Source organism: Macrotis lagotis, chromosome 2 (assembly GCF_037893015.1).
Source record: "Macrotis lagotis isolate mMagLag1 chromosome 2, bilby.v1.9.chrom.fasta, whole genome shotgun sequence".
Taxonomy (NCBI): Eukaryota; Metazoa; Chordata; class Mammalia; order Peramelemorphia; family Peramelidae; genus Macrotis; species Macrotis lagotis.
Window position 1 is genome coordinate 213,781,673 of NC_133659.1, and position 12,241 is coordinate 213,793,913.

Here is a 12,241-nt window from a genome sequence, read left to right on the forward strand (position 1 = left end):
TGACTAAGGAAGAGATGGAGAACATCAGTTAAAAACAAACTAGATGATTTCGATTACATTAAATCAAAAAACTTTTGCACAGACAAAACCACTGTAACCAAGATCAAAAGAAACAATCTTTACAACTAATGTTTCTGATGAAGGACTCATTTCTAAAATATACAGAGAACTGAGTTATATATTTTTTTTTAAAAAAAGCCATTCCCCAATTGATGGTCAAAGGATATGCAAAGACAATTTACAGATGAGGAGATCAAAGCAATCCATAGTCATATGAAAAAGTGCAAGAGAAATGCAAATTAAAGCTTCTCTGAGGTACCACCTCACACCTCTCAGACTGGCCAATATGACCAGAAAGGATAATGATCATTGTTGGAAGGGTTGTGGGAAATCTGGGACACTATTACATTGTTGATGGAGCTGTGAACTCATCCAAACTTTCTGGAGAGAAATTTGGAACTACACCCAAAGGGCAACAAAAATGTGCATACCCTTTGATCCAGCAATACCACTACTTGGTCTCATACCCTGAAGAGATGATGAAAAAGGGTAAAAACATCACTTGTACAAAAATATTCATAGCAGCCCTGTTTGTGGTAGCAAAAAAATTGAAAATTAAGTAAATGTCCTAGTATATCATGGAACACTATTGTTCTATTAGACACCAGGAGGAATGGGAATTCAGGGAAGCCTGGAGGGATTTGCATGAACTGATGCTGAGTGAGATGAGCAGAACCAGGAAAACCACTCAACCTTGTTGGACTCACTCATTCCATCAGTACAACAATCAGGGACAATTTGGGGCTCTCTGCAATGGAGAATACCATCTGTATCCAGAGAAAGAACTGTGGAGTTTGAACAAAGACCAAGGACTATAACCTTAAATTTAGGGAAAAAAATCTTATTGTCTGATCTTGCTATCTCTTATACTTTATGTTTCTTCCTTAAGGATATATTTTCTTTCTCATCACATTCAATTTGGATCAATGTATACCATGGAAACAATGGAAAGACTGACAAATTGTCTTCTGGGGGGGGGGGAGTAAGATTAGGGGAAAATTGTAAAACGCAAAATAAATAAAATCTTTAATAAAAAAATTGTTTCCCAATTTACTACATTCCTTTTGATCTTGATTACGGTGGTCTTGTCTGTGCAAAAGTTTTTTAATTTAATGTATTCAAAATTATCTAACTTGTTTTTAATGATGTTCTCCATCTCTTCCTTGGTCATAAACTGCTTTCCTTTCCATAGATCTGAACAGATAAACTACTCCTTGATCTTCTTGTTTGCTTATAATATTGTATTTTATGTCTAGATACTGTATCCATTTTGAACTTATCTTGGTATGGGGTGTCAGGTGTTGGTCTAATCCAAGTTTCTTTCATACTAACTTCCAATTTTTCCAACAGTTTTTATTGAAGAGTTTTTATACCAATAGCTGGACTGTTTTTCAAGCAGCAGATTACTATAATCATTTCCTGCTACTGCACCTAGTCTATTCCACTGATCCACTACTCTATTTCCTAGCAATACTAGACAATTTTGATGACTTGATGCTTTATAATATAATTTTAGATCTGATAGGGCTAAGTCATCTTGTTATTTCTTTTGTAATGTGGGTTATTATTAGCATGCACAGACTTTCTCTTTCTATATCTAGATGGCCATATGTGTGACTCAGAATTTAGTTATTTTGTAAATGAATTCTTTAACTGCTTCCAAACTTATAGTAATTCAGATTTGCTGGTTAATGTTTAATTACTAACTCCATTTCCTATCCCAAAGTTAGATTTCACTTGCTTTTATGTTTGATCTGCATTATTAACATTTTCTCCATCACTTTAAGTGATGGCGAAAATCAGCAAAAAATAAATCAACTTGATTTGTAGAGTTACTGAGGTATAAATGCTCATTATTAGAATTTTATAATTGACTCTTGAAAGCCATAAACTGACTCCAACATACTACTATTGAGACCTGAAAAGATTTGTTTTTTTCATATGATGTGGCAAACTGTATTTCCCCCCTGCCTTGACTTAGTAGCAAAGGGGTGAGGTGCAGTATCAATTAAAAGAAGATATAACTTTTATTTCATTCTCATGCTTCATCTCTCCTATGTAGAAAACAGTGCGCTCTGATTCCAGACTCTAATGAAGGAACTGGAGGGATGGGATATGTACTCCTTCCTCCAATCCTTTCCCTGCTCTCAGATGGAACATGCATTTAATTACTTGAGCTTCTTCCTTGATTCCTGACTGCCTTTTCCATTTTATGATTTCTATTCCTCAAAAAAATAACTAAAGATCAAAGTCAACAAACTAAATGTATTCCATCTTGGAGGCAATCTTGAGAATTTAAGAGATGGAGATATTGTAAGTTGCTTGTAGAGGAAACCCATTTAAGGGGGGAGAAGAGAATTTATTTTTCCTCCTTTTCCTTCTCTCTTCTGTTGTCCATAAAGCATTGAAAGAGACCTAGTCAACTAGCAGGAGATATTACATTTAACAAAAAGAAACACACTTCTAACACACAGTTACAGAGAGTCAGTCACCAGAGTGAGGAAGCAACTCAAGAAGAATAACTTCTGTCAGCAGAGAAGAGAGTTGGACTATGGAGAGAAGCTGATCCTTAGTTTCCAGTTTGTCAAACTCTCAGCAGAGATTTTATATATAAGGGAAATTGTGTGAGGACTGAATTAAAAGAGTAAGGATTTCTAGGCCCTGCATTACCAATAGCTATGAGTTATCTTTGCCCTAACTTACATGCAATATCTCCCTGCCATTGTACTCTGTTTGAACCTTTTATTGTTTTGGGACATTTTGGGAGCATACACTCCAGATTTTTAGAAAAATGTTTTATAGTATACCACTATGCTTCTGCTAAGGACTAATTTTACCCAGTGGCTAATTGGTAATATGAAGCATATGAATTGGGAGGGGGACAGTTCACAAACTTTGGCTTGTAGGAGGTTAACGCCACAGGGTATACCCTTGAGTAGAGCCTCTCTCTCTGGGCATCCAATTTATGCGTGCAAGTTGAGAGAACATGCCAGATGGGATGATACTTTTTAGAAGACTTTATCTTGTGTATAGATATTCCTTTTCTTCTTGCTGTAATTTGTTTTACATCCCTAAATTTATTTGGGAAGATTAATTAAGAGCCTACAATATGTCTAGTACTGTACCTAAGTAATGTAAATATAAATCTCATTTGATCCTTATAACAAAGGTAGACAGAAGTCAGGTAACTTACCTTGTCAGATTTAAACTCGGGTCTTCCTGACTCCAAGACTAACTCTCTATAAACTGAACTACTTAATTGCCTAAAGTCAAATAAGAGTTGGAGTTTTAATGAAAAGCAACTACCTACACTTTTACCTTATTGGAAGTTGTCATATCTACTTAAATAAACAAACAAACAAACAAACAAACAAATAAATTCTGTATCTTGGAGGATCATCACATTAGGACTTCACCTCCTTAAGAGAATCAGGAATTCAGGAGAAAACATAGAACCTAACTCAAAATACGTATATGGATCATGGGATGGGGGAGGAATGAACATGTCATAGTAGGGAACAAACAAAACAACTACTTAAAATGACAAGTTACACTAATTTGGTCCAGGTATTTTAATAATAAATGTTAAATTTTGAAAATAGAATATGCTTCTTGGAGATAAGAAACTACAGCTCAAAAGGATTGTGATTAGCCATAAGGCACATGATTAATAAATAAAAATAAACCTAGACCTTTTGGGTTAAAGTCAAATTTTCTAATATTCTAGTGATATGACTTGGTTTATTTGATTTTTGGCTACTGTCTTTTTTTTCAGAATCATATTTCCAACACTCTGAATGTTTAATTAATATTTAACAATAGCATGCTCTATGTTTGAATTTCTTTTTACTTATAACTATTCTTTCTAGATATTCCTGTTATCCCTCTACCAGAAGGTGCTATTTTGTACTGTTCTTCTATTAATGATTCAAGTATTAAACATCATAATTACACTGTGATTTTTTCTTCATGTGAGTATTCCCTCTATTGATGAAGATCTCAACCTCTTTACACTTTAATAGAGGATCTTCAAGTTTACTTGTGATTCAAAACTCCATCATCATTTTGTCTATCTATAAATAATTCTCTGGGCAGTTAGGTGGTGCAGTAGGTAACACGTTCACCTTAGAGTCAGGAGGAGAGAAGTTTGAATCTGACCTCAGATACTTAACACTATCTAGCCATGTGACCCTGGGCAAGTCACTAAACCCTCACATCCATGGCCAACTCAAGTCATTCTGATTCATATCTGGCCACTGGATCCAGATGACTCGGGAGGAGAAAGTAAGGCTGATGACTTAACACAGGACCCCCTCACTCAAAGCAATTCATGTACATCACCACCCTGATATCATGGTCTTCTTTGAGAATGAAGGACAAACATTATTATTAAATAATTCTCTATAAAATTATCTGACCTGTGATGACAGACAAACATCTATAACTGGGCCTATAAACAGTCTTTCTAGCTCAATTGGATCTGAGAGAGCCCATGTGCTAGATCCTTTAAAATTATAGAATCCAATCCTCGAAAATTGCAGAAGGGATCTCAACAGTCATCTAGTCCAATCCATATGCAAAAGGAATCATCACTGCTACATAATGAGTGCTATCCAGGCTCTGTTTTAAGACCTCTAAGGAGAGAGAACTTCCTATTGCTAAGGTCCCTTCTAGTTCTAGAGCTGTGATCCTGGTGTCCTATGATGTCTTGAGGCAAGTGAGTCAGGACAGCTCTAATAGTTAGGAAGTTTTTCTTGACATCCATCAAGCCTATATTTGCTTCTTTTTAATTTAAAACATCATATCTGATCTAGCTTCTCTGTCCAAATTAACATTTTTTTTCACATATCCCCCATCTACCCTCCCCCTGCCAATGGCAGCTCTTCAAATATTTAAAGACAACTATCATGTAACTCCTGAATCTTCTTTTCTAAAGGCTAAATATCCCTTATCTCTTCAATCTATCCTCAAATAAAATTGATTCAAGGATCTTTACCATCCTGATAACTCTCTTCTGGACATCTTCAATTTATTAATGTCCTCCTTGAACTGTGATGTCCAGAACTGAATGTGATATTCCAGAAGAGATCTGACTAGCACAGATTTTAGTCAAACTATCTCTTCCTTATTCCTGAAGCTATGTTTCTCTTAATTCAGTCCAAGACTGCATTAGTTGTTTATCTGTTTATTTCATTTCATTTATTTATTTTTTAATGGTTGCATTACAATTCTGACTCATACTAAACAAATGTATCTTTTTTTTCTCCAGACATACTGCTGCCTAATCACATATATCTCTATAGTCCTCTAGGATATAATGAGAACAACTAAGAAGACTATGTTTGGTAGAGGACATCTTAATTAGCCCAATGAAAATTTAGGAGTAAGACCAATTTTTTTTCTCAATTTATTGAATCTAAGGTTATAATAAAGATTATCACCTTAACCTCTTCACCTCCATCATTCTTTAGTGCCTTCTTGAGGTCTAAGCTCCAAGCCAATTTTCATGGCCAAAGGGCTTAGAAAGGTATGAAAATGTTGTGCTTACATTGCTTCTCAGAGTTAGAAGAGCTCAGAAGGAGATATATAATCCATTGTAGGCCTGGGTGATGAAAAGGGAGACATGGCCAAAAGGATAGAAGTGAAAGAAATTTATCTACTCAGATACAATAAAGTTTAATGATCTTTTTCTGAAGGTTACTATAAAGTCTTGTCATGAGCAACCCTTTCGTGTGTCCAGATTTATTGTGTGTTGATTAGGATGACAAAATCATAAAATTAGAATTATAATGGATACTAGAGGTCTTCTGGTTCAATCCCCTCATATTGAGGAGAGTTGTGAAACTGAGGTTCAAGTAGTTTAAGTGACTTGGTTAAGATCAAAAGGTATTAAATGGAGAGATGTAGATCTTTGAAACCAGCTCTTGTAACTCTACTTTTAGTAGTCTGCATCATACTGCCTCCCCTAAAAGATGTTGACCTGGGACAAACTACTACAAAATAGCAGTAATACCATCCTGAGGAAGAAAAAAGATTGGTAGTAGCAATTAACAACTTCAGCAGATGGTGACAATGTAAGGTAAAAAGGAGAAAATGATAACTACAGGTGGAATGGACCTGAAATAAAACAAAATTGGTTGCTAACCCAGTGAGAGCTATTCCAGATATAATGCAATCCCTCTGACCAATAGAACTTACATATCTGGGAAGGGCTTCCTTTTTCTCACAAGTGAGGAAGCTTACTATTATTTTCTAATTTATTTCTTTACAATTGATTTTTGGTTCTTGCTGGGCCTATAGGCACAAAATATGAGCAGACTTGTATTTTTATGATTATGATTATCTGAAACTTCCCACACTTAATCTCTTGTTTACAAGGGATTTCAGAATCAGGAGTAACCTGTTACAATTTATTTCTTGATTAACTTTTGTTTCCTTCCTTTTGCCTCTTTTTCTTCCAGTTTTCTACTATAGAAATGTAGTTTATTGATTATGTGAAAATCAGTTTGATCAAGATTCCCTCCTGGAAATAAAATGTATGGAGTGTCATTAAGCAGTGTCCCCTTTAAAGAGACTTTTAAAGACTTTAGTCAGAAGGAAGCACTCTAGTCATGGTAACTGTACAAGTTCCAGTGCTTGCCCATGTTAATTAAGTATTTCTCTGTGGAAGCCTGGTTATTACTTGTTGTCCACAAATCCACTGATCATAGAGCTAAGAATTGGTTCAACCACTCTTGATAAAATTTTGGAGTTATACTAAGAAAGTAACTAAAATTATCTTTACATCCAGAGAGTTCAATTCTACTGAGATATTATCTGAGAATGTCAATGAAAGTGACACATACATGTAGAGGACAAATGATAAAGGACAACTTAAAATGTGCATATTAGGAGTGCCTTCTTTTTATAGAGTCCTTATGAAGTTTATCTTAGTGTAGTCTCTGATAGACCCTGAAGGTCAGTGACTTTCTAGATTAATATTTGATACTACTTTTCTCTTCCACAAGGGTTCATCTTCTATGAAGCTTCATGTTATTCTTGCTCCATGTCCTTGGGTTTTTCCTTTCCCAATGGAGCTGTCTTCACTGCCTTCAGCAACTATAATACTGGTGGATGTCACAATAGGCTTTGTTCAAACCTGCTACTGATGTAGCAGTTGTCACCTCCCCAAACTCCTAGAGTTTACAATCTGTATAATTCCATTTCAGAATACTTATTTGCTCATCATACAAAGAGACAGAGGTGATAATGTGTCCACAGTCACCATACCTGAGTGGAAAGAAGCCACTCTCCAAACCCAATTCTCAGTGAGGCAACTCAGAGCAACCCTCCTATTTCCAAAATAAGAGACAAAGAATAAGACATTTATGGATGGGCCACCTCTTTTGGATGAATTTTAATTCAGCAACCCCTGAGAAATGAGCTCCACCAGTTGTTGTTGTTGTTGTTGTTGTTGAATCATTTCAATCAAGTCTGTCTCTTCAAGACCACATTTGGATTTTACTTGGCAAAGATACTACACTGATTTTCTATTTCCTTCTCCAGCTCATTTTACAAAGAAGGAAATTGAGGCCAAAAGGGTAAATGTTTTGCCCAGCATCACTCAGCTAGTGTCTGAGGCCAGATCTAAACTCAGGAAGATGAGATTTTCTGACTCTAGGCTGAACACCTTTTGTTGTCATCCATTACAATAATGATTATGATAATAATAATAGCTAATATTTCTAGTGTTATGTGCTAGGCACTATGCTAAGCACTTTATAATTATTCATTTGATCCTCACAATAACCCTGGCAAGTAGGTATTACTTTCATCCCCTTCTTATAGATGGGTAAACTGTGGCAAATAAAGACAAAAGTCTCAATTCCCCCTTAAAATGTTGTTAACTTTTAATCTTTATTTAGTCTCTTCCATCTGTTCAAACGTATTTATCTTTTTGTTTTCTCTTGATTGGTATTTGCATTTCAAGGTTCTTAGCATTCATTAGAAAGACTTCAAATTCCTCTTACTAAAGTCTCATTTTCCTCCTGAAGAATTATAGCCTCAAGCCTTGCAAAATAAGATACTTGAGAATTTTTTTTTAGGTTTTTGCAAGGCAAATGGGGTTAAGTGGCTTGCCCAAGACCACACAGCTAGGTAATTATTAAGTGTGAGACCGGATTTGAACCCAGGTACTCCTGACTCCAAGGCCGGTGCTTTATCCACTATGCCACCTAGCCGCCCCGCAAAATATGATATAAGTCTTTGTTTTGCTTTTAGGAATATTGTGCCAAGTGCAGTCAATCTCTAAAGTCAACACCCTCTGGTAGTTCACGTTTGAAATTTAATTCTAATGAAAGATTTAAAAAGGGTATATTTCAGGTCAGAAAATAATTTTTACAATAGACTTAAGGGAACAAAAACAATGAATAGAACAAAGAAAAGGGGGATTTTTTAGAAAAAGAGCATTAAAAACAAATATGTATTTAAAATCAATTGATGTAATCACAAATGAAGTCACATATGAGGCTTTTTTCTTTCAAGTAATCTTAATTTATATGTTTATTTTGCCACCAGCAACAAAATGGAGTGATTACCATTAATCACTTTCAAAAAGGCCTAGAAATCAGATAATAATGTGAAGGAAACAATTTTTTATATAAGAATAACAGTCTCGGTAGAAATTGTCAAAAATTGCCAATGCAAATTATATTTCAGTTCATCTTGGCAGGGTATTGGGAAAAGTTTTCAATTAGCAATAATTGCACCTCAGATAAACTTCATTGGCTATAATAAAAGCTATATGATGAAGTTTTAATGTACTTTAGGAAGATTGATTTGACAGCTGAGGAAGGCTGTCCTGGAGTGGCGAGAGATGTTAAAGAGAAAGCAGCTATCAGGTTATTGAAATAATCCAGTTGTGAGGTGATGAGATACTACATTAAGGTGATAGCAGTATCAGAGGAGAGAAGGGAGCATGTCCAATAGATATTTTGAAGGTAGAAATGACAAAACTTGGCAATAGATTGGAAATGAGCATGCAAGAGAATGAGTTTGAAAATGATACCTATGTCATGAACTCAAGTGACTGGAGTAAAAGGGATGTTTGGAAAGGGTGAGGGTCTGGAGGGAAAAATAATGAGTTCTGATTAGGACACATGTTGAAAACATTAGAAAGCACGGAATAAGTGGATTTTTCCTCATTGTGGATCATAACTATGTACAATGAAGACTAAAATTAGAGGCTTTTACAGTAAGATAAGAAATAGAGCAAGCATGCTCCATTATCACTAGAACCATTTAACATAGTGTTAGAAATTCTAACTATTTCAGTAAGATGGGGGAAAAATTAAGTAAATAAGCATAGGCTGAGAGGAAAGAAAATTATTGAGTGTTTTTGCAGATGATATAATGTATTCTTCAAAAACTAACAAAAAAATTATTGAAACAATAAATTCAGCAAAGTTGCAAGTTGTGAAATAAATTCACATAAAAATCATTATTCCTGTAAACAACCAACAAAAACAATTGGAAGAAGTAAAAAATAAAAATTCCATTCAAAATAACTATCAAAATATCTTTTTTTTCCTAGCCATATATAGGAAATGTATGAATCCAACCATAAAGTACTTCTTGTGCAAATAAGAGCAAACAAAATTAACTGTTCTTGAGTAGGTCAATCCAGAATAATACAATTATATTATTCTAATATCAATCTTATTGCCAATAAATTATTTATAGTGCTAAAAATAATGATATATAGTTCATATGGAAAAACAAAAGGTAAAGAATCTCACGGGTAATAATGTAAGAAAATTGAGAAAGTAATCTTTTACTACCACATCTTAGATTGTACTATAAAGCAGAAATAAAATTTTAAATTTTAAATTAACTTTTAATATTCATTTAAAAAATTTTGAGATCCACATTCTTTTTCTCTTTCCAACCCTCCCCTCCTCATTGAGAAGTCAAACAATATGATATTAATTATGCACCTGAAATCATGCAAAGCATGTTTCCATATTATCCATATTGCAAAAAATACATGTAAACAAAGAAAGAAAAGAGTATGTTCTAATCTGCACTCAGAGTTCATTGGGTCTTTCCTCTAGAGGTTGATGACATTTTTATAGGAAAGTCTTTAAGTTATCATTAAGTATATGAAAATGTTCTAAATAAATTATAATTGGAGAAATTACATTAAAAAGAACTCTCAAATTTCATGCCACAACAATTGGATTGTTAAAGATGACAAAAGAAGAAAATGACAAATGTTGGAAAGGTTACAGGAAAATAGTTATGTTATTGACAGAGCTGTTAATAGGTCTACCCAGTCTGGATAGCATATCAACTCAGTTCTACAAGCATGTATTAAGCACTTATTGCATGTCAAAACCTGTATTTAGCACTAGAAATACAAATACAAGCAGAAAGAAAAACAACTCCTGTCCTCAGGGAGATTATATTCTAATGAGAGAAGACAACACTTAAAAGGGGATGGTGAGGGAGGACAGGAGAACACCCATCCAGGGATATTTCAAGAATCAGGAGTGTAGCCTGGAGAGAAATGAAATATGCTAACTTGGGCAGTCTTCTTAAAAACAAAAGTTCTAAGAAGAAGCAGTCAATCAGTGGATGAGGCTATATCCTCCTTCAAGTGGACATTCTGGAAGAAAGCAGCCCATCAGAGGAAAAGGATGCAGAAATAAAGAGTACTTCCTATATAAGAAGTTCAAAGGCAGTTAAACTTACAGGGTGAAGAGATTTCTGTGGCAGGGTGGAGGGCATTTGGATAATTAGCAATGCATTCTAGGGAGAAATGAAGATAGATATTTGGACTCTGCTCTTGAAGTTACTAAGCTATAGATATAGATATTCTTTGACCCAACTATATCACTATTAAGCCTATGCCTCAAAGAGATAAAAGAAGAAAAAATATTTATAGTAATTTTTTTTCATTGTAATCCAAAATCATAAACTAAGCTCATCTTTGGGGAATGGCTTAAACAAATTATGGTTTATTAATGGGGGGATATTATTATGTCAGAAGAAACAATGAGGTAGACAGTTTTGTTTGTTTTTAATTTAAGGCAATGGGGTTAAAGTGACTTGCCCAAGGTCACAGAGCTAGGCAATTATTAAGTATCTGAGGCCTGATTTAAACTCAGGTCCTCCAGACTCCAGGGCCAGTGCTCTATCCACTAAACCACTTAGCTGCTGTGAGATGGACAGTTTTAAAGGAAGCTGGAAGGAACTCTTTGAACTGATACAGAATAAAAGATGCAGCACTAAGAGAACAATTTGCACAATGACAAAAATATTATAAAGGAAAAAAGTCTTTAAAATGTCTTAGAACTCTGATAAATGCAATAGTGAATCACAGGTCTGGAGGATGGAAGATGAAAAATGTCATTCACCTCCTGCCAGAGAAGTAATGAATTTAAAATGCAAAATGAAATGGATATTTGCCATGTGTGAATCTTCTGCTGAATTATACATATTTATTATGACTTTTCTTTTTCTTAATGTTCAATTGGAAGAGGCAGTAGGAGGAGATGATTATAAATACTTCTAAAATAAATTTTAAAAATGAACCTCATTAGACCATAAAGGAATTTCCAGGACTGCTAATTGGTTATTTTATATTTTATCTCAGCTTTGCAAAGACAAAATACTTTTGGTATACTTTAACTTGTAAAATGGTCAGGTTAAGGTCAACACTCTTGTGAGTGACCATCTTCTTTAAGAGAGAGTTAATGCTGATCAACAGAAGCCAAGATGACAGAGTAAGCAGTAAATCACTGTAACTCTGCCATATTCACCTTCAAATAGCCATAAATAATACCCCCAAACAAAAGATGGAACAGAACCAGAAAAAGACAGGGTGAAATAATCTTTTAGGCTAAGAAACCTGGAAGATCAGCAGGAAAGGTCTGTCTCACTTAGGGAAGAGGGGAATGCAATGTAGGACAGGAAGTACCCCAGTAAGCCAACAGCAAGCCCTCATCAGCAAACTAGTGGGAGATCCTGGGCCCCAATGTGGTGGAGTAGACAAACCCCAGCACCAGAACTTGCCATGTGCCTTATCATATCCAATGGATCTGAGAAACACCAGGTGCTTCAATGTAGCCCCAAGGAAAAGCAGAAACACCCTCTTGACCTTAGCACATGCTAGCCACCATTAGGATGCTGGTTCAGCACA

The 12,241-nt window shown here is 35.0% G+C and overlaps 1 long non-coding RNA gene and 1 other non-coding gene across 2 annotated transcripts in view; both read right to left on the reverse strand.

Moving 5' to 3' along the window:
- LOC141514160 (uncharacterized) overlaps nt 1-12,241 on the reverse strand; it is a 130,415-nt gene that overhangs the window by 32,761 nt on the left and 85,413 nt on the right. The window lies entirely within an intron of this gene.
- Nucleotides 8,712-8,847, reverse strand: LOC141515820 (U4 spliceosomal RNA). Its single transcript, XR_012476557.1, has one exon. It is a non-coding gene; the product is annotated as a U4 spliceosomal RNA (small nuclear RNA).